We start from the raw sequence: 23,631 nt of genomic DNA, 5'->3' as shown, positions 1-23,631 counted from the left end.
AGTAGTAACTGTTCTGGACCTGGTGGTGAGAGACCTGGGGCTTTTGTACCTTCTTCTGGAAGACTGGAAAAGTGCAAATATCAGTCACTCTTTAAGAAGGAAGGAAGGCAGAAGAATGGAAATTATAGGCCAGTTAGCCTAACTTCAGACTGCTGCTGGAGTCCATTATTAAGGATGAAGTTTTGGGGTGATAAAATAGGCCAAAGTCAGCATGATTTCCCTGCCTGAAAAATACGCCGGAATTATTTAAGACAAAGGCAAATTAGTGCATGTTGTTTACTTGGAATTTTAGAAGGTCTTTGACAAGGTGTGTATATGAAGCTACTTAACAAGATAAGAGCCCATGGTATTTCAGGAAAGACACAAGCATGGAGAGAAGATTGACTGGTTGACAGGAAGCAAAGAATCAGAATAAAGGGGACCTGCTCTAGTTGGTTGCCGGTAACCAGTGGTGTTTCTCAGGGACTGGTAGAGACCAATTTTTTTCACATATCAATAGTATTGATGGTGCTGTGGCAAAACTTGCAGATAAAACATAGATAGCCTTGAGGAAACAGGATGTCTGCAGGAGGATTGAGACAGATTAGAAGTATTGGCAAAGACATAGCAGATTGAATATAGTGTAGGGAAGTGTATCATCATGGACATTGGCAGAAAGAAGACAGGCATAGCTTATTTGCTAAAGCAGGAGAAAATTCAAAAAACGGGTGCAAAGTGTTATGAATGAGGGGGGTGGAGTTTCAAGATGGCGACGTAGACATCTGCCTTCGGGCGCTCTTCATTTTTTAAACTATAATCACCCTTTAATCTAATCTTTTCATACGTAATTACATGGGTTGATATTCACGATTTACTTCTTTTTTAAAATAATACTTGATTTAATCTTTTCAAACTTAAAATGTCTGTATCTAAGAAATCGTCTAAAGACCCTCCATCTCTTGAGGCAATCTCCAGTCTTCTGGATACTAAACTGGATACTAAATTTGCAAGTATGGAAAATAAGCTTACTGCGAAAATATCTGAGCTTGAAGAAGTCGTTAGATCGTTTGATACCAAGCTTCAATCGCAGGCAGCAGATATTGAACGGCACGAAGAAAAGTTTGCGGCTCTTGACAAGTTAATTTGTGAAAAAATACGTACTATTGAAACTTTGGAGGAGAAGTTACGGTCGACCGTTAAAATAGTGGAGCAGAGTAAGTTTAAAATCACCAATCTTGAAAACCGATCTCGCAGACAAAACTTGCGTATTATCGGATTTCCCGAAAATGTTGAGTCTGGCGACTTAACTGAATATTTCTCTAACTTATTGTGGGAAATTTTCGGTGAGGACGCTTTGCGGACTAAACCTACTATCGAACGTGCTCACAGAGTTTCAAGATTTTCGATCTCGAGAGATAAACCACGAGCTGTGATTGTTCGCCTCCATTATCCTCGGGAGAAAGAGCTTTTAATCCGATTAGCTCGTCAGAAAGGTATGATTTCTCACAGAAACATCAAGTTTCGAATTGTTGAGGATTATTCATTTGACGTAAGGAAGGCGAGAATCGCTTTTAAACCAGTGATGGCAGAGATTCATTCGAATGGACTTAAACAAGCTTTAAGATACCCAGCGAATCTCAGAATTACGTTGAGTGACAACGGTCAGCGTTTTTTTAATACTCCGGAAGAAGCGAAGAAATTCGTCGAAGAATATTGGTTTTCTAGTACAAGTTGAACTATGTGTTATGTTGAAGAATTTTTGGAGAGAAGGTGTCATTTCGTTTTGGCCTTTAACTTATGAAACTGTGGTATAGCTTTTTATTTTGGTCTGTAGACCTGGTCTTTTTTTATTATCATTGTTTTTTAGAAGCTCTTCTGATCTTACTACAATGTTTTTTTTCTTTCTTAATTCTTTTCTTCTGAACTGGATATACATGTTAATACTCTGTAATAATGATTTATTTTTTAAGATGTCGTTTCTTCTTCCCATAAGACTTTGCTTTCCATAAGCATTTATTTGCTTGTACTTGAAAATGGGACAAATGTTTTGGACCTTTTTTTATATATATATATATATATATATTGTAGTGATTTTTGAATCCTTTTTTTAATCCTTTTTTGACGACCTTTTTTTAATCCTTTTTTGATTACCTTTTTTTTAATAGATTGGTGAATTTACACTTATATTCCATAATATGGTTTTTTCAAAATGTCGTTTCTTCTTCCCGTAAGTCTCTGTTTTTGAAACGTCATTTTCTTGTATCTGAATATGGAATCTTTTCTTAAAGGTATATTACACTTTTAAACTTTAATGTTTATCCTTTTTTACTAATGTTTTTTGCTTTGTTATATTATTTTTCCATTTTGATTGATGTATTCTTTCTTTTTACAACCCTGTATTTATATCTGGGTGTTATATAGTCTTTTTTCTTTCTTTTAATGAAGTTGCCATCTTGAAATGGGGGTAATATTAGTATTAGTTTGTGCGCCTACCGCTTGGCTATTTTTCGTGGGGTTGGGGGAGGGGGTAGAGATCTTTTTTCACGCTTTTGCTTTTTATTTTTTTGCTTTTAGTTTATGGGCCAACTTTAGATTATTAATATTGTTGAAGTGTCATGTTCTCCGGTTGCTCCTGAATTATTTTTCCTTCTTCCTGAATTATGGGTTATGCTTTTTTTAATCTTTTATGATATATACAATTAGTATTGGCATGATGGATAAGTCTATTAATTTTATCTCTTGGAATACTAATGGTTTAAATCATCCGATTAAACATAAAAAAATATTTAAAGAATTCCATAGACTAAATGCTAATATTATTTTTGTACAGGAGACCCATATTAGGAGGGAGGATAATCAACTCTTTTTTAGGTTCTGGAAGGGTCAACAATTTCACTCGAATTGTACCACCAAAATTAGGGGTGTGTCTATTTTTATAGACCCTTCAATTTCGTTTACACATCATGAAATTATTTCTGATCCACAGGGCAGATTTTTGTTGATAACTGGCTCACTTTTCAATCGAAAAGTGGCTCTAGTTAATATTTATGCTCCAAACTTTGACTGCCCTGAACTTTTTAAACGGTTATTTACTTCCCTCCCTAATCTAAATGAATATATGCTGATAATGGGTGGAGATTTCAACTGTTGTTTGAATCCTTCGCTGGATAGATCTAAACCTATTCTAATTCTTCCGAATAGATCAGCCTTACTTATTAATTCCTTTATGGTTGATTCGGGAATTTCTGAAATATGGCGGTTTTTGAACCCTAAAGATAAAGAATTTTCGTTTTTCTCACATGTTTATCACAGTTATTCTAGAATTGATTATTTTCTTATTGATCATCGTTTATTAACAGATGTTACTGATTGTAAATATGACTCTATTGCCATTTCGGATCATGCACCTTTGAAGTTATCTATCAAGATTTCGGACTCTTTCAATAATACTAGATCTTGGAGACTTAACGCTACTTTGTTTCAAGATCCAGAATTTATCACCTTCATAAAACAGCAAGTTGACTTGTTTTTTTCAACGAACTATACCAAAGAGATTGACAGAGGAATACTTTGGGACTCTTTTAAGGCTTTTATCCGTGGACAAATTATCTCATATTCCGTCGGTAAAAGAAAACAAAGATATTTAGATATTGCTTTATTAGTGGATAAAATTAAAGAAATTGATAAGATTTATTCCGTGACTCCTACCAAAGAACTCTATACGAAGAGAGTTGAGCTTCAAATGGAACACAGTTTACTATTATCCTCTTCAATTGAGAATCAATTAATTAAGACTAGGGCTCAATTTTATATTCATAGTGATCGAACTGGTAAATTGTTAGCTAACCAATTAAAAGCTATTTCGACTAAGCGACAAATTATTAAAATTCGTAAACAAGACGGTAATCTGACTACTGATCATAAAGAAATTAATAATACTTTCCAAGATTTTTATAAATCTTTATATCAATCAGAATTTGATGGCGATCTATCCATGATGGATAATTTTTTTAACAATTTGAATATTCCTAAACTGACAGATGAAGATCGGAGCTTGTTCAATGCTCCTATCTCTATGGCCGGAATAGGAGAGGCCATCTCATCAATGAGTTCAGGGAAAGCTCCTGGTCCTGATGGTTATATTATAGAATTCTTTAAAACTTTTTCTTCTTTGCTTTCCCCTTGGTTATGTGAAATTTTTAATGATGCATTTACTAAGAAGAGACTACCCCAGTCTTCTTATGAAGCTACTATCTCTCTAATTCTTAAAAAAGATAAGGATCCTACTCTATGTGCATCTTATCGCCCTATATCGCTATTAAATGTAGACTCTAAGATTCTTACAAAAATTTTAGCTATTAGATTAGAAAAGTTACTATCACAAATTATTTCAGAAGACCAAACTGGTTTTATTAGGAACCGGTATTCCTTTTTTAATGTTAGAAAATTGATTAATATAATTTACACTTCTTCACCCACAACCCCAGAATGTGTTATTTCATTAGATGCTGAAAAAGCTTTTGATAGAGTTGAATGGACATACTTATTTAATGCCTTGAGAAATTTTAATTTTAGTCCTAATTTTATATCATGGATTAAATTAATTTATTATAAACCTGTTGCTTCTGTTCTTACAAATAATTACAGATCCCCTTTTTTTCAATTATCTCATGGTACGAGACAAGGTTGTCCATTAAGTCCTTTATTATTTAATATTGCATTAGAACCTTTAGCCATTGCTATTCGTGAATCCCCTAATATTTTTGGTATTACCCGTAATGAGAAGTTATACAAGTTATCACTTTATGCTGATGACTTGTTGTTATATATTTCTGATCCTGACAGGTCTATTCCCGCTATTTTATCCTTATTGGCTCAATTTGGTAGTTTTTCTGGTTATAAACTAAACTTGGATAAGAGCGAATTATTCCCTTTAAATGCGCAAACTTTATTGAATGACAGGATACCATTTAAAGTTGTTACTGATAACTTTATTTATTTAGGTATAAAAATTACTAAGAAATATAAAGATTTATTCAGATTGAATTTTTTACCTATGCTACATCAGATTCAACAACTTACTACAAGATGGTCTCCTTTATCTTTATCATTAGTTGGTCGGATTAATGCTATTAAAATGATGATTTTACCGAAATTTTTATATTTATTTCAAGCCTTACCAATTTTTATTTCTATATCTTTTTTTGATAACATTGATTCTAAAAATTCCTCATTTGTGTGGCAAAATAAAAACCCCAGGTTAAGTAAAAGGCAGTTACAAAAATCTAAAAAAGATGGTGGTTTAGCTTTACCTAACTTTAGATTTTACTACTGGGCGAATAATATTCGAAATTTAATATATTGGAAATTAAGAGTTGGATTCACCATTGTGCCCACAGTGGGTAAATTTAGAATGCAATGATGCACAAGGATATTCTCTATTCTCTGTTCTTGGTTCTTCTCTTCCTACTGATTTAGTTAAATTCAATCAACAGTTATCCAATCCTATTGTCAAGCACACATTACGAATTTGGTTTCAATTTCGTAAGTTTTTTACTCTGAAAAACTTTGTTCTAGATAGCCCTATCTTACTTAACTTCTTTTTTAAACCTTCTTTAACAGATCAAGCTTTTAGCATATGGAAAAGGAAAGGTATAATATGTTTTCGAGATCTTTTTTTTGAAGGTAGTTTGATGTCTTTCGACCAACTTTCCAACAAATTTAAGTTACCTAAATCTAATTTTTTTAGATACTTACAAATTAGAAATTTTTTACATAAAGTTCTACCATCCTTCTCCAATTCAACTATGATAGACTTTTCAGATATGATTTTTACCTTGAATCCTTGTCAGAAGGGATTAGTGGCTCTTATTTATAATATGATTATGAAAATACAACCAGAAATATCAGATAGAATTAAACAAGAATGGGAAAAAGAACTTCCATACAATATATCAACAGAAAAATGGGAAAAAAATTTACAAATGGTTAATTCTTCTTCTATATGTGCTAAACATGCTTTAATACAATTTAAGGTTGTACATAGAGCCCATACGTCTAAAGATAAACTTGCTCGATTCTATTCTCATATTAACCCTCAATGTGACAGATGTCATTTAGATGTGGCCTCATTGACCCACATGTTTTGGTCATGTCCCACTTTACATGACTATTGGAAGGACATATTTGCTATTATTTCCTCAATATGGAATATTGATTTACAACCTCATTTTATTACTGCAATTTTTGGTATACCAAATGAGGATGGTAACCGGTTTTCCCCTTCAATTAGACGAATGATCGCCTTTGCAACATTAATGGCCAGAAGGTCTATATTACAAAATTGGAAAGAAGTAAACACTCCTACCACGTTTCAGTGGTTCTCTCAAACTATTTCTTGTCTGAGCTTAGAAAAAGTTAGAAGTACTATTTTCGATTCATCAATTAAATTTGAAGAAACTTGGGGACCATTCATTCGACACTTTCATATGAATTAATTTGATCTCTTCCAGACCTTTTTCTCTTTTTATTCTTGTTCTGGTATGGAGTTCCGGAGTTTTTGACACTATCATATATATATAAACTGTTATTATTGCCCATGTTAGTTTAGTTTAGGTTTTTTTTTTCCAATATATTTTTTCTTGCATTTTTTAATTTTTTTTTTCTTTTGATGATTATTCTTGTTTTTTTCATGTATAATTAATATAGGTTACATTGATTAATGTACTATTTTTTTTGCTGATATTTTAATAAGATATTGTTATTCTATTACTAATTTAACTAAGTCTAATGTACCCATAACCTATTCAATTTCACAATGTTTTTTTTCTATATATGAAATTCAATAAAAAGATTGAAAAAGAAAATAAAGAAAGTGTTACGAATGTGCCACAACTCTGAGGGGCCAAAGGGTACAAAGTAGCCCCCTCCTTTTTGAGAATCGCAAGATCGCTGTTAATTCGGGTCTGGGACCCAGGAAATGAGAGAGAGAGACACGCAGGATCCTCAAGGTTTGGAATGTGTCCTGGGCCTCCGAAAGACAAAGCCACGGATAACGGCCATTGTCTCTGGGAGACGGAATTGTGTATTGAGTACTGTACTATCCACTGGAACCCTCAGGGAATGACCAAAGTGGGCTGGTTGAGGGATGGCACCATCCCAACCTGATTGACACCTGAGACCCCGTGAGTAAGGATAAAAGAAGGTCTGGGGAACAACCCCTTTAGACGCACCAGGAGAAATGCTAGAAATCCCGTGACAGCGTTTAACAGCGACAGCCGGTGGGGCCCGCGTGCGTCCTTTCACGTTGCCTGGGATTGGCAGGACTGACCACGGAAGAACGGCTTAGCTAAAAGGAAAAGGACACCAACGACATTTCGAAGGATCGACATCATAAAAAAAGGAAACTCTGGCAATTTCCAAAATCTCTCTCTCTTGACTCCAACCAAAGACTGCAGCCTGAATGAACTAAAGTGACTTTTATATTTCCATCGGACAATACATTATCCCCTAGACAACGATAGAGCTATTTCTTATTGATTATTATCATACCCGCACCTTTTGATCTAGTATTGACGACGTATAGTATCTGTATATTTGCATTGATATTATTTTTGTGTATTTTTTTTACCAATAAATACAGTTAAAATAGTACCATTAGACTTCAACGGACCTCTCTATCTTTGCTGGTAAGTTACCCAGTTACGGGGTACGTAACAAAAGGGACTTGGGATTCCTTGTCAAGATTCCCTAAAAGTTAACTTGCAGATTAAGTCGATTATAAGGCAAATGCAATGCTATCATTCCTTTTGAAAGGACTAGAATAAAAGAGCAAGGGTGTGATAATGAGGCTTTATAAGGCATTGGTCAGACCACACTTGGGGAGTCCTCTGAGCAATCTTGGGCCCCTTGCCTAGCATCAGAGAGGGTCCAGATGAGGTTCACAGGAATGAAACGGTTGATATAAGAGGAGGATTTCATGGCTCTGGGTCTGCACTCACTGAAGTTGAAAAGAAGTTGGGGGGAGGGGGGGATTGGGAAGAGGATCTCATTGAAACCTATCAAATATTGAAAGGCCTAGATAGTGCAGATGTGGCAAGGATGTTTCCTATATTGGGGGAGTCTAGGACCAGACGGCACAGAAGCACATCCCTTTAGAAAAGAAATGAGAAGGAATTTCTTTGGCCAGAGGGTACTGAATTTGTGGAATTCATTGCCACAGACGGCTGTGGAGGCCAAGTCATTGAGTATATTTGAAGCATAAGTTGATAGGTTCTTGATTAGTTAGGGCATCAAAGGTTACAGTGAGAATGCAGGAGAATGGGGTTAAGAGGGATAATAAATCAGCCATGATGGAATGACGGAGCAGATTCGATTGGCCAAGTATCCTAATTTTGCTATGTCTTATGATTATAAGAGTTCAGATCTTTTTCAACTGGGAATCAAAGTGGGCCATTCCTCCAAAGTGGAAACAAACCCAAGAGACTCACCGATGTACACAGAACAAGGATTAGGGTGTTGAACAATGGCAGCAAATACTATGGACTGACAAGTCAAAATTTGAGACTTTTGGCTCAAACAAGAGACAGTTTGTCAGTAAAAGAGCTGGAGAGCACCACATGTATGAGTGCCTTCAGCCAACAGAGAAGCCTTGCAAATGTCCCCTAAAAGGTTTGGGACAGTATTTTTGCAAATGGAGTTAGTGATCTGGTCAGAATTAATGGAATCCTCAATGTTGAGAAGTATAACCACATTCTCATTCATGTAATACCATCAGTCCCAACTACATTCTGCAATGACAATGACTCCAAACACATGAATAAGGTATTAAAGAACTACCTTCAATAAAAAGGAGTTCTGCAACAGTTGGTGTGGCCTCCACAGAGCCCTGATCTCAACACCGAGGCTGTCTGGGATTAACTGGAGAAACAGAAGATAAGCGCGATAGCCAAGGTCTGCTTAAGAACTGTGGCAAGATCTCCAAGATGCTCAGAATAACCTATCATCCAGTTTTCTTCTAAAAACTGCACAACAGTGCACCCAAGCAAAATGATGCAGTTTAAAAAGCAAAGAATGGTCACACCAAATATTGATTTGACATCAATATTTGTCGGAACTATTTTGATAATTAGAAACTATTTTGATAATTAGAATAATTAAATTAAATTTCAAAAATTTAATTATTTTTGAAAGCATCTTCACTTTACAAAATGTTTTACATGTGCCTAAGGCTTATTCACAATAGTATAATTAGAAAATCAAATAAAACAATTTATGCTTTCTAATGTGCATTTTCTAACCCCCACAGTAGAGTAGCAATTAGCGTCACACTATTACAGCTTAGGGCAGGGGTCAGCAACCTTTACCACTGAAAGAGCCACTTGGACCCGTTTCCCACAGAAAAGAAAACACTGGGAGCCGCAAAACCCGTTTGACATTTAAAATGAAATAACACTGCATACAATGTTTTTTTTGCCTTTATGCTATGTATAAACAAACTATAATGTGTTGCATTTATGAAATTGATGAACTCCTGCAGAGAAAACGAAATTACATTTCTGCATGCAACAAAAACATTTTGAACTCCGAAAAAAAGACGTTGGGTTGAAGGTTACTTTTAAGTAAAATACTCAACATCTATTTGAGTCCTTCTTGTATTTATGAAAAATGCCAAACTTAAATTTGCCGCCAGCAGCAAACCAAAAATAACGTCAGCCAGCTGTCCTAAAATAAAAGGACTATTTCACTGAACAACGAAAACATATGAATATACGTAAAATAATAGGCAATTAAAATATTTATCATACTTGGTCAGGTTGACTCACACCTGACAATGCAGTCGTATTCAGTAGGGATGGATCGATGCTCAGGGGAGTGACCGGGAAGGATAATGTGTTTTTTTTCCTCTCTGAACTCACAGAAGCGTTTCCCAAACGATGTTTGCATTGCGATGATTGCAGAATGTAAATACTCTGAATTTATCATGTCGTGACCTTGTTTGAACTCTCTCAAATTGGGGAAGTGAGACAACGTGCCTTTCTGTAAATCTCTGGCAAGCACTGTCAACTTGCGCTCGAATGCCAAAACATCCTCCAACATGTGCAGGGCTGTACGTCCTTACCCCTGAAGAGCTGTGTTCAGCGTGTTCAGGTGCGCTGTCATGTCTACCATGAAGTGTAGCTTTTCCAGCCACTCTGGCTGTTCCAGCTCAGGAAAGGTGAGCCCTTTGCTGCCCAGGAAAGTTTTCACTTCTTCCAGACACGCGACAAAGCGTTTCAGCACCTCCCCTCTGGACAGCCAGCGATAAAAACACGTTGTAGCGGTGTGCTACACACAGTCAGTAAACTGCAGTCAAAGATAGCTTTATTCGAACTAAACAGCCTTGCTTTTAAGCCTCCCTCAACCCGCCCCCCGTGGGCGCGGATGCTCCAAAAGACACGTACTCACAAACCCCCATAGGCTATCTCCCTTAGCCTGAATGCTGGCTAATTGTGAGCCGGTTCGGATGTGTCAGGAAATGGGTCGCCACAACGTCTTATTTAGATTGTACAAGATCACCATAATCTTCAAATTTAGAATTACATTTCAAAAACTAACAAACTAACATAAAATACATTTTAATTAAATACTGACCAATTATTTCCCAAAGCAACAGGGAGCCGCAGCACAGACGTAAAAGAGCCACATGTGGCTCCGGAGCCGCGGGTTGCCGACCCCTGGCTTAGGGCATTCTAGAATTCAGAGGTCAATTCCTAAGCTGCCTGTCAATAGTTTGTACATTCCTGCAGTGATCACGAGGTTTCCTCCACATGCTCTAGTTTTCTTCCACAGCCCAAAGGTATATTAGTTAGTAGTTTAATTGGTCATTGTAAACTGTCCCTGGCTAGTGTTAAAGGCAGTGGGCTGCTGGATGGTGTGGCTCATTGAGCCAGAAGAGCCTGTTCCACGAGCTCTCTCTCTAAATTAATGCTGACACATGTTAAAAGGCAAAAGCAGTATTTTATAAAACAATGTCAGGTGTTTATCCTTATCAAAATATTAAAACCATTAAGTACAATTCATAGCAAAATCAACTGTGCCATAACTATGACTCCAACATGTGTCAGATATTCAAAATACATTTCCTAATGCAGAATCTACTCAATTGCAGAGTTGTCAGTGGCCTTGCAAAGGTAAATATAAAGTAGATTCTGCCCTATTCCAGCAATCAAAATTGCTTTGCAAAAACCAAATGTTGAACATTTAAAAGTATTTCCCAAAAATTGCTTCTTCAAGTCAATTTTTCTAGAAATGAATTTGATCAGCAATATCAACTTCCAAGCAGCCAAAATAACCAAAAACAAACTTGAGGACCTTGCTGAGTCTTCTGTATGAGCATCTTTTTTTCTTCCAGGTTACGTTCAGAATCAGGATACAAATATAAATACCTATGTATATATGTGTTTATGTGTCTCTGTGTGTGTATGTCTATATCTGTATATATCTATGTGTATATGTTTGTATATATGTGTATTTGTGTGTATGTATGTATGTGAGTGTTCATAATCCATTCAGAAATCTGATTGTGGAGGGGAAGAGCTGTTCCTGAAACGTTGAATAACTGTCTTCAAGCTCCTGTACCACCTCCTTAATGATAGCAATGAGAAGAGGGCATGTCCTGGGTGATGAGGATCCTTAATGATGGATGCTGCCTTATCAAGGCACTTTTTTTTAAAAAAAAATCAATGTTGGTAAGCTAGTTCCCATTATGGATTTGTCTGAGTTCGCAACTTACTGCACCTTTTTCCGAGCCTGTGCAGCCATCCCTTCATACCAGACAATGATGCAACCAGTTATAGTGCTCTCCACGGTACATCTGTAAAATCTGCAATAGTCTTTGGTGTTATATGAAGTCTCCTCAAACTCTTAAAGAGCTATAGCTGCTGTCATGCCTGCTTTGTAACTGTAATCAGTCTATTGGACCCAGGATAGATCTTCGGAGATGCTGACACCCAGGAACTTGAAACTGTTCACCCTTTCCACTGCTGATCCTTCAATGGAGAATGGTGTGTATTACCTCGGCTTCCCCATTCTGAAGTCCACAATCAATTCTTCAGTCTTAATGATGTCGAGTGCAAAGTTGGTGCTGCAAACACCACTCAACCAGCTATCTCGTTCGCTTCTATGTGCCTTCTTCGTCACTAACTAAAATTCTGCCAACAATAGTTCTATCATTAGTAAATTTATAGATGGCGTCTGAGCTGAACCTAGCCAGTCATGAGTGTAGAGAGAGCACAGCAGGGGTCTAAGTACACATCTTTGAGGTGGGCCAGTGTTGATTGTCAGTGAAATGGAAATGTTATTTCCATTCGGCACAGATCGTAATTACTTGGTGCGGAAGTCAAGAATACTGCTGCAGAGGGAGGTATAGAAGCCCAGGTTTTGGAGTTGTTGATTGGAACCAAGTATGTGATTGTATTGAACACTGAGCTGTAATCAATAAACAGCACCCTGAGGTAGGTACTGGTATTGTCCAGGTGATCCAAAGCCAAGCAGAAAGCCAGTGAGAGTGCATCCACTGTTGACCTGTTGTGGCAAAAGGCAAGTTGTAGTGGGTCCAGGTCTTTGTTTATACAAAAGCTGAATCTGGCTATGACCAACCTCTCAGGGCATTTCATCACATCAAGGTAGCTCACCCTGCTCTTCTTGGGCCCTGTCCTTTTGAAGCAGGTGAGAACCTCCAACTGCAGGTGTTCTTGGTTGCTTAACAGTCTGCTTTTTAAAAAATGGGTTCTTTTGGGTTTCTTTGTTTTGTAGCTACTGTAAGAAAACAAATCTCAAAGCTGTACAAAGAACGCAAACTTTGACAATAAATATACTTTGAACTTGAAATTTCTGAGTTTTATTCTCACTTTCAAACCATGCATGAAAGGCACTGAGCTCATCAGGCAGAGAAGCATCACAAGCATTCATGATACTAGGTTTCACTCTGACAGAGCTGACTTTTCTTTGGGCCTTGAAATAGCCTTCCGTGTAACCTTCTCACAACCAAAGGCTCTGATCAAAGCTGAGAACCACGACAATTAAGTGGTGAATGGAAAGCGGTGGCTCCAAGAACACATCCATCCCTAATATGAACACTAAAACAAGGCCCAAGCATTTACCAATATGTTTAGAGAGAAATACCAAAAAGATTATTGGCTTCCACCTGAGATCCCAAAACAGTAAGCCTTCAGCCAATTCAATTCACTCATATGAAATGAAGAAATGATTAAGAGCACTGGGCATTGGAAAAGCTATGGAACTACACAACATCCCAAATGTAATACTGAAAGAACTGCACTTCAGAACATGCAGTGCCTCAAACCAAGTTGTTCCACTGCAATTATACCTATCAATTAAGTAACATAGTGGCTAGCATAACACTATTACAGAACCAACAACCTGAGTTCAATTATCTATAAGGAGTTTGTATGCTCTCCCCATGACTGCCAGATATTTTTGGTGCTCCAGTTTCCTCACACATCCAAAAGACATATGGTTAGTAGGTTAATTGGTCACGTAGGTATAATTGGGTAGTGTAGTCTCGACTGGGCAGGAGTGCTGTACAAGAATATAAGAACATACAAGAAATAGGAGTAGGTGGAGGACATCTGGCCTGTCAGGTCTGCTCTGCCATTCAATAAGATCATGGCTGATCTGATCATGGACTCATTTCTACCTACCTGCCTTTTCCCCATAACCCTTAATTCCTCTACAATACAAAAATCTATCCAACCTCATCTTAAATATATTAAGGTTGCCTCCACTGCTTTACTGGGCAGAGAATTTCACTGATTTACCACTCACTGGAAAAAGCAGTTCCTCCTCAACTCAGTCCTAAACTTACTTCCCCAAATCATGAGGCTATGTCTCCTAGATCTAGTCTCACCTACCAGAGGAAACAACTTTCCTGCCTCTATCTTATCTATCACTTTCATAATTTTATATGTTTCTATAAGATCATCTCTCATCCTTCTGAATTCCAACAAGTACAGTCCCAGGCGACTCAATCTCTCCTCATAGTCTAACCCCCTCATTTCTGGATTCAGCCTGTTGAACCTCCTCTGCACTGCCTCCAAAGCCAGTATATCTAGGTATAATGTTATGGCACACTAGAATACTATAGCACAGTACAGGTCCTTCATCCCTCAATGTTGTGGCAACCCATATATTCCTTAAAAAAAAGTACTAAACCTACACAACCCTGTAACACTGTCCAAGAGGCTCATAAACACCCTTAATGTTTTAGACTCCACCACCATCCCTGGCAAGTCATTCCAGGCACCCACAACCCTCTGTGTAAAAAACTTACCCCGATGTCTCCCCTAAAACTTCCCTTCCTTAACTTTGTATATGCGCCATTTGGCGTTTGCTATTTGTGCCCTGGGAAACAGGCACTGGCTATCAACCCTATCTATGCCTCTCATAATCTTGTAGACCTTAATCAAGTCCCCTCTCATCCTTCTACGTTCCAAAGAGAAAAGTCCCAGCTTTGCTAACCTTGCCACATAAGACTGGTTTTCCAATCCAGGCAACATCCTGGTAAACCTCCTCTGCACCCTCTCCATAGCTTCCACATCCTTCCTATAATGAGGTGACCAGAGATGTATAGAGTTGCAACATGACCTCTTTATTCTTGAACTCAATCCCATTAATGAAGCCTAGCATCCCATTGGGCTTCTTAACTATCTATCAACCTGTGCAGTGACCTTGAGGAATATATGGATTTGAACCCCAAGGTCCCTCCATTTATCCACTCTTAAGTAACTCAGCCTTCTGGTTTGTCCTTCCAAAATGCATCACCTCACACTTATCCTGATTGAACTCCATCTGCCACTTTTCTGCCCAACTCTGCAGCCTGTCTATATCCTCTTGTAACCTTCGACAACTTGCAGCTCCATCCACAACTCCGCAAATCTTCGTGTCATCTGCAAACTTATTCACCCATCCTTCTGCCTTTTCATCCAGGTCATTTATAAAAATCACAAAGAGCAGGGATCCCAGGACAGATCCTTGCAGTACTCCACTAGTCACCAACCTCCAGGCAGAAATCATGCACAATAAATAATATGAATGTGATCGTGTGTTCTGCATCTATTTTATTCAGAGAAAAATACTGGCCAGGACAAGCCAAGATAAATCAGCTTTTCAAAATAACACCATGGAATGTTTACAGTCATCAGAAAGATTAGACAATTTTTGCAACCTACATAACTGCAAGATTTATGCCAACATTTAAGTTACAAATCTTTAATTAGTGCTGCAACCCAGAAAATATATCTTAATGACACTGCACTGCACTAGCACAAGCAGCAATCCAAGAAATATAAAAGTAATGACTTTGAGGATTGGGGAGGAAGGAACATAATGAAGTGTTGGAGTTATTATTCACTTTGAACATTGTATGGTTCTTCAAATCTGTATGTTTCAAGTAGTCTTTGGGGACATTTTATTCAAATTAAATGTTTACCAAAGGAAATATCAACTTCACGTTTGTTTTTTTTTAAATATCATAAAAGATCATTGATTATTTATATAGCAGTTCTTATATAAACTTCCTCTGTGGAGTTAAACCATTCATTCCAAACCTTGCACAAATTCATGCAAAAGCCTGGATTGCTTTTAAGCAAAAGCTTTTTGCATTTGGAGAGTCAACATTAACTGAAGTCTTTTTTTTACTCAAGTACCTAATACCAATTACAGCAAAGAAATTGAAAATATTTTATCCCGTTACATGGTGTCAATCAGCAAAAACTGGAGAAGGGAAGGACCCTCCTCCCTCTGCTTGGATGTCCTACACTGTTATATAACTTTGCAATGTTTTACAGAATTTTGAATATCTAAAATTTTAGATCACAGATTACTTTCCATTTTTCAGAAAAGCAAGACTTAAGAATATCTCTCATCATTGCCATGTAAGTGAGGCTGAATCAGACTGCTCACAATCCTTGCATCAAGCTTTACTCCATATCTTCTGACCATCTTTTTCCATTTCTACCCTGCTAACCTTTTCCAACCATTTCTAACCTTAAGTTGTCTGGCTATCCGCATTTGCCTCTGTTGTTTGACTTTTGTCCAATCTTATTAACACCAGAAGTAATGATCAAAATGCAACCTTGGTCAGTTCTTTCGCCTCAATAAACAAGACCATTTAAAATATGCTAACCTTGAATTAATATTCAGACTTATCAACCCTGTACCTCTGGCTCCAATTCAGTTTCCATATTTGGTAACTTTCTTCACCCATCATCTCAACACGTTTATTATTGAGAATAACCAATTTTTAATAACTCCACCACTGATGGCCATGCCTTTAGCTACCAAGGACCTTAGCTCTGGGATGTCTTCTCCAAAACTCTCCATTCCCACATGCTGTTATCCCCTTAAGAGATTTTACAATGTCCAGTGATCAAACATTTGGATATCCACTGTGCAGCACTGGACATGCCATTCACCAAGATGTAGTGCCAATGTTGATGTCAGTTTATACTAAATGCTGTTCTCCTGTTTATCACCTATATTTTTCCATGCCCTTCAAATTCTTATGTCATGTAGAAGTATCTTAACGCTCCACCTTTGCTTCAGAAAAATTGCCCCTCATGTCATCTTTAAGCTTCTCCACTCTATCTTAAATGTATGTCCTCTTGTGTTTAACATTTCTACCTCAGGAAAAAGATTCTGACCATCCACCCCATCTTTAACATCTTAAGAAACATCAATGCCTTCCCTCAATCCCCAACACTCTCAGGTACCAACACAATTTTGTCCAACCTGTCCTCGTAGTTTATGTTCTATAATGCAGGCAGCATCCTGATTCTTTTTCTATTCTCCATGTCCTTCCTAAAATGGGGCGCAAAATACTCTTAAGTGTAGTCTAACTAAAATAGTACATAGCTGTAGCATAACTTCCTTCCTCCTCCACCAATGAAGGAAAGTATGCCATGAACATATGTTACAACCTTATTCACTTGCATAGCCTTGTTCAGTGAACTCTGGCCCTGGACCCCAAGATCTCTCTTTATGTTATTAAGGGACCTATAATTAACTGTATAATTTCTCCTTCCACTTTACCTCCCAAAGTTCAACACCTCACACTTACCCAAACTAAACTCTTTCTGCCACTTCTTAGCCTATACAGGTTTCCCCCACTATTTGAAGGCAGAGTGGTCCTATGAAATGGTTCATAAGCTGGAACGTCGTAAAGTGAAGAAGCAATTACCATTTATTTAAATAGGGATAATTTGTGAGCGTTCGCAGACCCAAAAAATAACCTACCAAATCATGCCAAATAACACATAAAACCTAAAATAGTAATATATAGTAAAAGCAGTAATGATCTGATAAATACACAGCCTATATAAAGTAGGAATGCTTTTCTGCAATCATTGCAGCACTGTCCACTGCAGCAAAAATGTCATGCAAGCGCTCTCGGCAGAAACACTCGGCGCAAGCACTCTCAGCAGAAGTACTCTTTCCAGTAACCTTTAAGCTATGAAGCTGCTGAATCATACCAAATAACACATAAAAATACACAGCCTATATAAAGTAGGAATAATGTACGTACAGTGTAGTTTCACTTACTAGAATCGGGAAGACAGCGAGCACACTGATACTGATGATGGTGCGTAAGGCTGAGTCGTCGGAGGTTGGGGTGGTAGGACACTGGGCTGTAATCTCATCGTCGTCTGTTTCCATCAGGGCAGGCAGGTCATCTTCTATGTCTGCCTGCCTCGATGTCAAAGGTCGAGGTTCGTCATCTGCTGTGGCTGATGTAGAAGGCTTGAAAAATGACAGTATGCTTGACTGCTTAGCCTTGCGCATTTTTCTATCATACAGTTCTTTGTAAGCACTCAAACCATCTTGCAAATATGCCCTAAACCTATGTACCCTTTCAAAATTAAAGTCATAATTTTCTGCAATCATTATAGCGTAGTCAATCGCAGCGAAAATCTTATGCAATTGCTTCCCGTTCAGTTCCTGGACATCTTCACTTTCAGGCAGTTCACGACTACGTTCAGCTTCAATTGTTATCCTTTCTTCTTCATCAGCTCTTCATCTCTCAGTTCTTGGTCATAGGATGCCAAAACCTCTTCAACATCATCTTAGTCAACTTCCATACACCCTTAGCCAAACTCACTATGTCCTTACTTCATTCACCACGATCGAAACGCTTAATTATGTCGAGCTTTACGCTAAGTGTAACACCCTTACTCACTCTTTTAGGCTTTTCCGATACCTGAGAACTCAACTTGCTAACGGATGCACAAAATAAATCGATATAAAGCACAGATGCTAACAGGCACATGTTTAAGCAATGCCGGCTAGAATGCAGTTCTGGGGAGGAGCTCAGCTGCTCGGGGCACATGCTGCCTTTTTTCATAACAGTGAAAACACCTTCTGTTAGTGAAAACAGATAAGTAATGTAGGTCTTTCACAACAGCAAGGTGTCGTAAAGCGAACATTTGAAAAACGTGTCTGTATCTGTAACTGATCTATATTGTGCTTTATTTTTTGATAGTCCTTTACACTGTTCGGAACTCCACAAACTTGATGTCATCCACAAGTTTTCCAATCCACCCAGCATCATTTTCATCCACAGTATTGACATGTTTTTTCTGATAATGCTCTTGTGAACCAATTTGTAGTGTTATATATCATGGCAAAGCTACACCAATAGCCATTCAGGTTAAGGAAATACACTTCTGTGCTTTTCACAAAGCACTACTCAAAAATTTACGATATGGATTAAGATCAACTTTCTTTAAATTTAGGTGGGGAAAATAAATCTACACAATTTTTTTCCAACTCATTCCTTAATGCATGACTAGAAAGTGCAACTTTGCACTACAGAATCTCACAATAAAGACAACTATTACAACTATTACTCTGCCCCACACCCCCTCCTCACCTCCATAATGCAGGAGTCACTTATACTGGGCAGATCAGGTGCTTTTGTAGATTAGACTGGCTGATTGAAATCAATGAATATGATGTTCAGTCTGAATTTTTGAGCTTGTTGCTACAATAGTGGGTATTCATGCAATTCCAAGTCTTTCCTTAAAAAAAAAGCTGCTAAGGTTGAGAGGCACACATTGGAAATAGCCTACATGATAACTAATTGATTCTACCAACACAAGAATGGGTTGTGCTTTATAACTATTCCTTGCTTGGCAACACGTACAACTTCAGTTGATTTATATATTTTTTTAAAAAGGTGCATCAAAAATACCCAATATGCCAAGTACTTCTTGGATGAAGCCTAAAACCACCAAACTTCAACTAGTGAACATCTCCAAAACGGTGAAGGCCTTACAGCTTAATTAGTCCAGTATGCAAGTGGTTTGACAAACTGACCAGTCCAAAACAGCTCATCTCTCTGCCTTCAGAAATTTTGGTAAGACTGCACTTGGAGTACTGAGAACAGTTTTGGATACCTTATCTAAGAAAAGATGTGTTGGCATTGGAGAGGGTCCAGAAGACGGTCACGAGAATTATCCTAGGAATGAACGGGTTAATGTATGAGTGTTTGACGGCTCTGGACCTATACTCACTAGATTTAGAATAATGGTGAGATGTTATAGGGTAAAAGAATTGGGAAATGATTTTCGGACTCTTGTAAATAAGGGGGAAAAGTTCCGAGTAATCTGCTTGTACCGCTTTCAAACTGACAACCTTACAGGTGTTATGTTTTGTGGGCTGAGGTTTGCTCATCTGTCTCACACCTCCTGCTTACATGGCTTCGCAAGAATTCAGCGAAGCACTCTTTGTCTCATAAGCTAGTATCACGACTAAATTAGACAACGGTTTGATAGGAACCCATAACCCTCGTCTAACCTATAAGTGTCAGGATGTGGTAACCTACACATACTTTGCTCTATGAAGGTGATGAACTAAGGCTAAAGATAAGAAATGACGGTTAAAAGGTGAGAAATTATCTCATTGTGCACATTGTCTGAATATTACTAACTTTTAAGGTGATTAAGTGATCTTTCTCTCGAAATACCACTGTTGCTGGGCATGTGACCATTGGGATAGCTAAAAAATTGTTTCCTGTGTACATGACAAAAAATGGTACGGGCCCCCTGTGTGTGCCGAAGGAGGACTCTCTCTCCCTCTAGTAGCTAGCTATTAATAAAAAGCTGTTGCTTTATCCTCCGTAGTACTGTGTGTTCTTGCATCGGGTAACAGGTAATAATTAGAAGGTAAGTTTAACAATGGGGGGGGGGGTGAAATCTTATTGATAGGCCTTGAGTGAATGTGAGAAGGATGTTTCCAATAATCCTAGGAGAGCCTAGGACCAGAGGACATCCAAGGTCATCTCTTTAGAAAAGGCGAGAAATAATTTCTCTAGCCAGATAACGGTGAATCTGTGGACACTCTTCGAAGTGTCCTGATGAAGGGTCTCGGCCCGAAACGTTGACAGCACTTCTCCCTATAGATGCTGCCCGACCTACTGTGTTCTACCAGCATTTTATGTGTGTTGTTATTTCTACTATACCTCTCTGGCTATAACTGCAGAGGCAAAATTACAGCATAAAGGGAAAAAATGCTGGAACAACATTGTCAAGTAGATCTAATGAATTACTGCCAAATTAAAAAATGAAAATCAAAAACTAATAAAACTGTAGTTACCTATTCAGTTGCAATAACTTTTGTTCTCTTTCCAATAAAGATTTATATGTGTTTCACTCCACAGATTCTGCATTCTAAGTATCACACACTTTCATAGATCTATAACCACAATCAAGGTGACCATATGGCCCTTCATGTCCAGACTACCATCAGTTCTTTGGACAAACACCTGAACTCCAGTTCAAAATCCTCCCATTAACGGGAACATCTTCCATCTCAACCGCTCATTACTTCTAGATGGTGTCACATCTCCTCTCAACCTTCCCTATTTCAATGGACACTTTTCCAAAATCACCAGCCTTTCATAATAATACTAATTCCTCAAACACACAAATCCAGTGAATCTTTCTCACACCCTTGCCGTAAAATGATGGCCACATTACTCCACCAACAGTCATATCAACATTTAAAAACATAAGCAGAACTTGGACTATTTGGGTGAACAGCACATACTCTGCAGAAATATTTATAAAAAAGCTTTCACAACATTCTAAATTATTCCACAATCTACGGAGCACCTGAAGTGATTGTAAACAGATATAGATACATTTTCAATCAATTAATTTTCTTCAGAAGGGAACAAAAACATTATTAAATGGCTTTAGCATTTTTCAAAGGAGGAGGTTGGTGACCTCCTGCATTCATTTCTTTCAAGTGTTTTCACATTCACTTGAAGACAAAGAACAATTCAAAAGATTTCTCAATAAAAAGCTTTCTGGGAAGTAAACTAAATTACCAAAATTATTCCAAGAAATGAAATGGTCACAGAGCCACAAAAGACATTCTTCTCCTTTTTAATATTAGTTGGGGGTTTTTTGCACTACTTCAGGTTGCACTACAATTAGTTTAGACTTGGGTCCCAACCCAAGGTATCTCATTATATAGACCTAAATATTCCAAAATCAGAAAAAATCCAAAATCTAAAACACTACCAGCCCCAAGCAATTCAGATAAGAGGAGCTCAACCTGTATTTTGGTTGTATTTATTATTGCAATGTATATTGTTTACTCTTTGAGCATCATACAAACAAGGAATTTCATTGCACCCCAATGTATATAACAATAAAGCATTCTAACTTAAAATTCAAATACTACTTTACTCTCTGCATGCCTTATTATTTGCAGCAACTATTTTAATATTTTAAATGGCATTTACTTCTATACTCAGCATTCTAAATTATTCAAAAATTCTTGAAATAAATAATTTTTTTAAAAGAAATTGGTTAACAAAAATCAGCGGGGATAAAACAAGCAGGAAGCACATCTGACAGACCACCTTGCTCTGTAGCCGACTCAAGAGTAAAATAATTTTCCCACAATACCTTCCTCAGTCTAAGAACATGACATTCCTTCACTGTGCATTAATTCCAAGAAATGATCACTTTTGCACAACATCGCACAAAGGCAAAACTACTCCTTTCTTGCATGAACTTTTCAACAAGTTCCAAAGGCAGTTAAGCATTTGTTCCAGTTTCTGTCCCTAAGAATTATCAGCCAAGAATCTAATAGGATCTGTCCTCCAAACCAAATAAATGTATAGTGGCCAATATGCCATTCCCTGGTCTCCACATGGAAATTGGTCTGGTTTCTCTCTGCAAGGAAAAAAAACATGAAAGAATAGCGGTTAAACCATCACAAAGGGATCTTGTGCATCAAAAAAAAAACAATTTTGGGACTGAAATTTGAAAATAATAGGCTTTTTCCATGGAAACTAAAAAAATCATAACTATATTCATGAAAAGGGAGCTATGGTATCACAACAACAAACATTCTATTTGTGGTTACGAATTATACTCTAGATTCAGGCTATCCATGTGATCTTTCAAAACTTACTAACCTTGATAATGAATAAAGAAACTTCATAAATTATTAATGCAGCCATAAATGAAATACTGTATACAGCTCTGGATGCACAATTTAGAAAAGACAGTGGAAAGGGTGCAGAAAAAATTTCCAAAAGAACTGTATGAATGAAGGTCTTCACTAATTAGAGAGGATGGGGGCTTGATCTCTCTGGAATCAAGTAGACTGTCCTTTTTGGAGCAGAGGTGAAAAAGAACCTAAGGGTAACAGCAAAAAACCTGCAGAAATCTCTATAACTTGCTAAAGTCTCTGTTCATTTCTTCACTATAAGATACACTCTGAACAAGAACGGTGTTCATGGAAGGACACCACGGAAGAAACCACTGCTCTACAAAAAAAAAATTGCTGCATGTAGCTGCCTGAAGCTTATAGAAGTTGGATATTACAACAAGACAATGATCCAAAAGACAAGAGTAAATAATTTCTAGACCCTATCATGCAGGCTTCCCCAGCACATTTACTTAATTGGTTAGGACATGTCAGGTGAATGGGTTCTGGTCGAATCCTGAAAGACATGCTGTATGAGCAGCTGGCAGAGGGTGCACAGCCAGTTGGTTGCCCACTACTTTGCTTCAAGGATGTCTGCAAAAAGGATCTGAAGCAGGCCAACATTGATGTGAAATTTTGGGAAGACACAGCAGACAATAAGGACATTTGGAGTCTGGCAGTTCAAAAAGGTGTGTAAAGAATAGGAAGAACCCACATCAACAAGCTGGCTACCGAGAGAGTTCAATGGAAGGAAAAGGGCACTCCAACCAGATGCTCATCTTCCTTCACCTGCAGCCAGTGCAGAAGAGACTGTCACTCCAGAGTAGGATTCCTCAGCCACTCTAGGAAGTGGATCACCGCGAATTGACTTTTTCTGTATGCTACCACTGACTTTTGAGACAGGTGGATGCCGCCAACAACAACCACAAAGTGATGCTAGACTGTACATAAGGTGATTGATGCAAAATAATAAATTAATGGTGGGGTTAGTGGGTTAAGGTGTTGATCATCAGTCATACTTCTTGAGCGAACTAACTGCTTTGTGGATGCTATATAGCCTTTTCCCTGATGGAAGTGGGACAAACAGTCTATGAGCAAGGTACACGGGATCCCTCATGATGTTACTGGCCCTTTTCCAGCACCTTTCTA

The 23,631-nt window shown here is 37.8% G+C and overlaps 1 protein-coding gene across 5 annotated transcripts in view; it reads right to left on the bottom strand.

Moving 5' to 3' along the window:
• The window catches only part of LOC132401000 (serine/threonine-protein kinase MRCK alpha-like), a 573,066-nt gene that overhangs the window by 512,750 nt on the left and 36,685 nt on the right, over positions 1-23,631 (bottom strand). The window lies entirely within an intron of this gene.

The sequence above is a fragment of the Hypanus sabinus genome, chromosome 10 (assembly GCF_030144855.1).
Source record: "Hypanus sabinus isolate sHypSab1 chromosome 10, sHypSab1.hap1, whole genome shotgun sequence".
Lineage (NCBI taxonomy): Eukaryota > Metazoa > Chordata > Chondrichthyes > Myliobatiformes > Dasyatidae > Hypanus > Hypanus sabinus.
The sequence above is the reverse complement of the archived record's forward strand: the minus strand, read 5'-3'. Positions and strand labels throughout refer to the sequence as shown.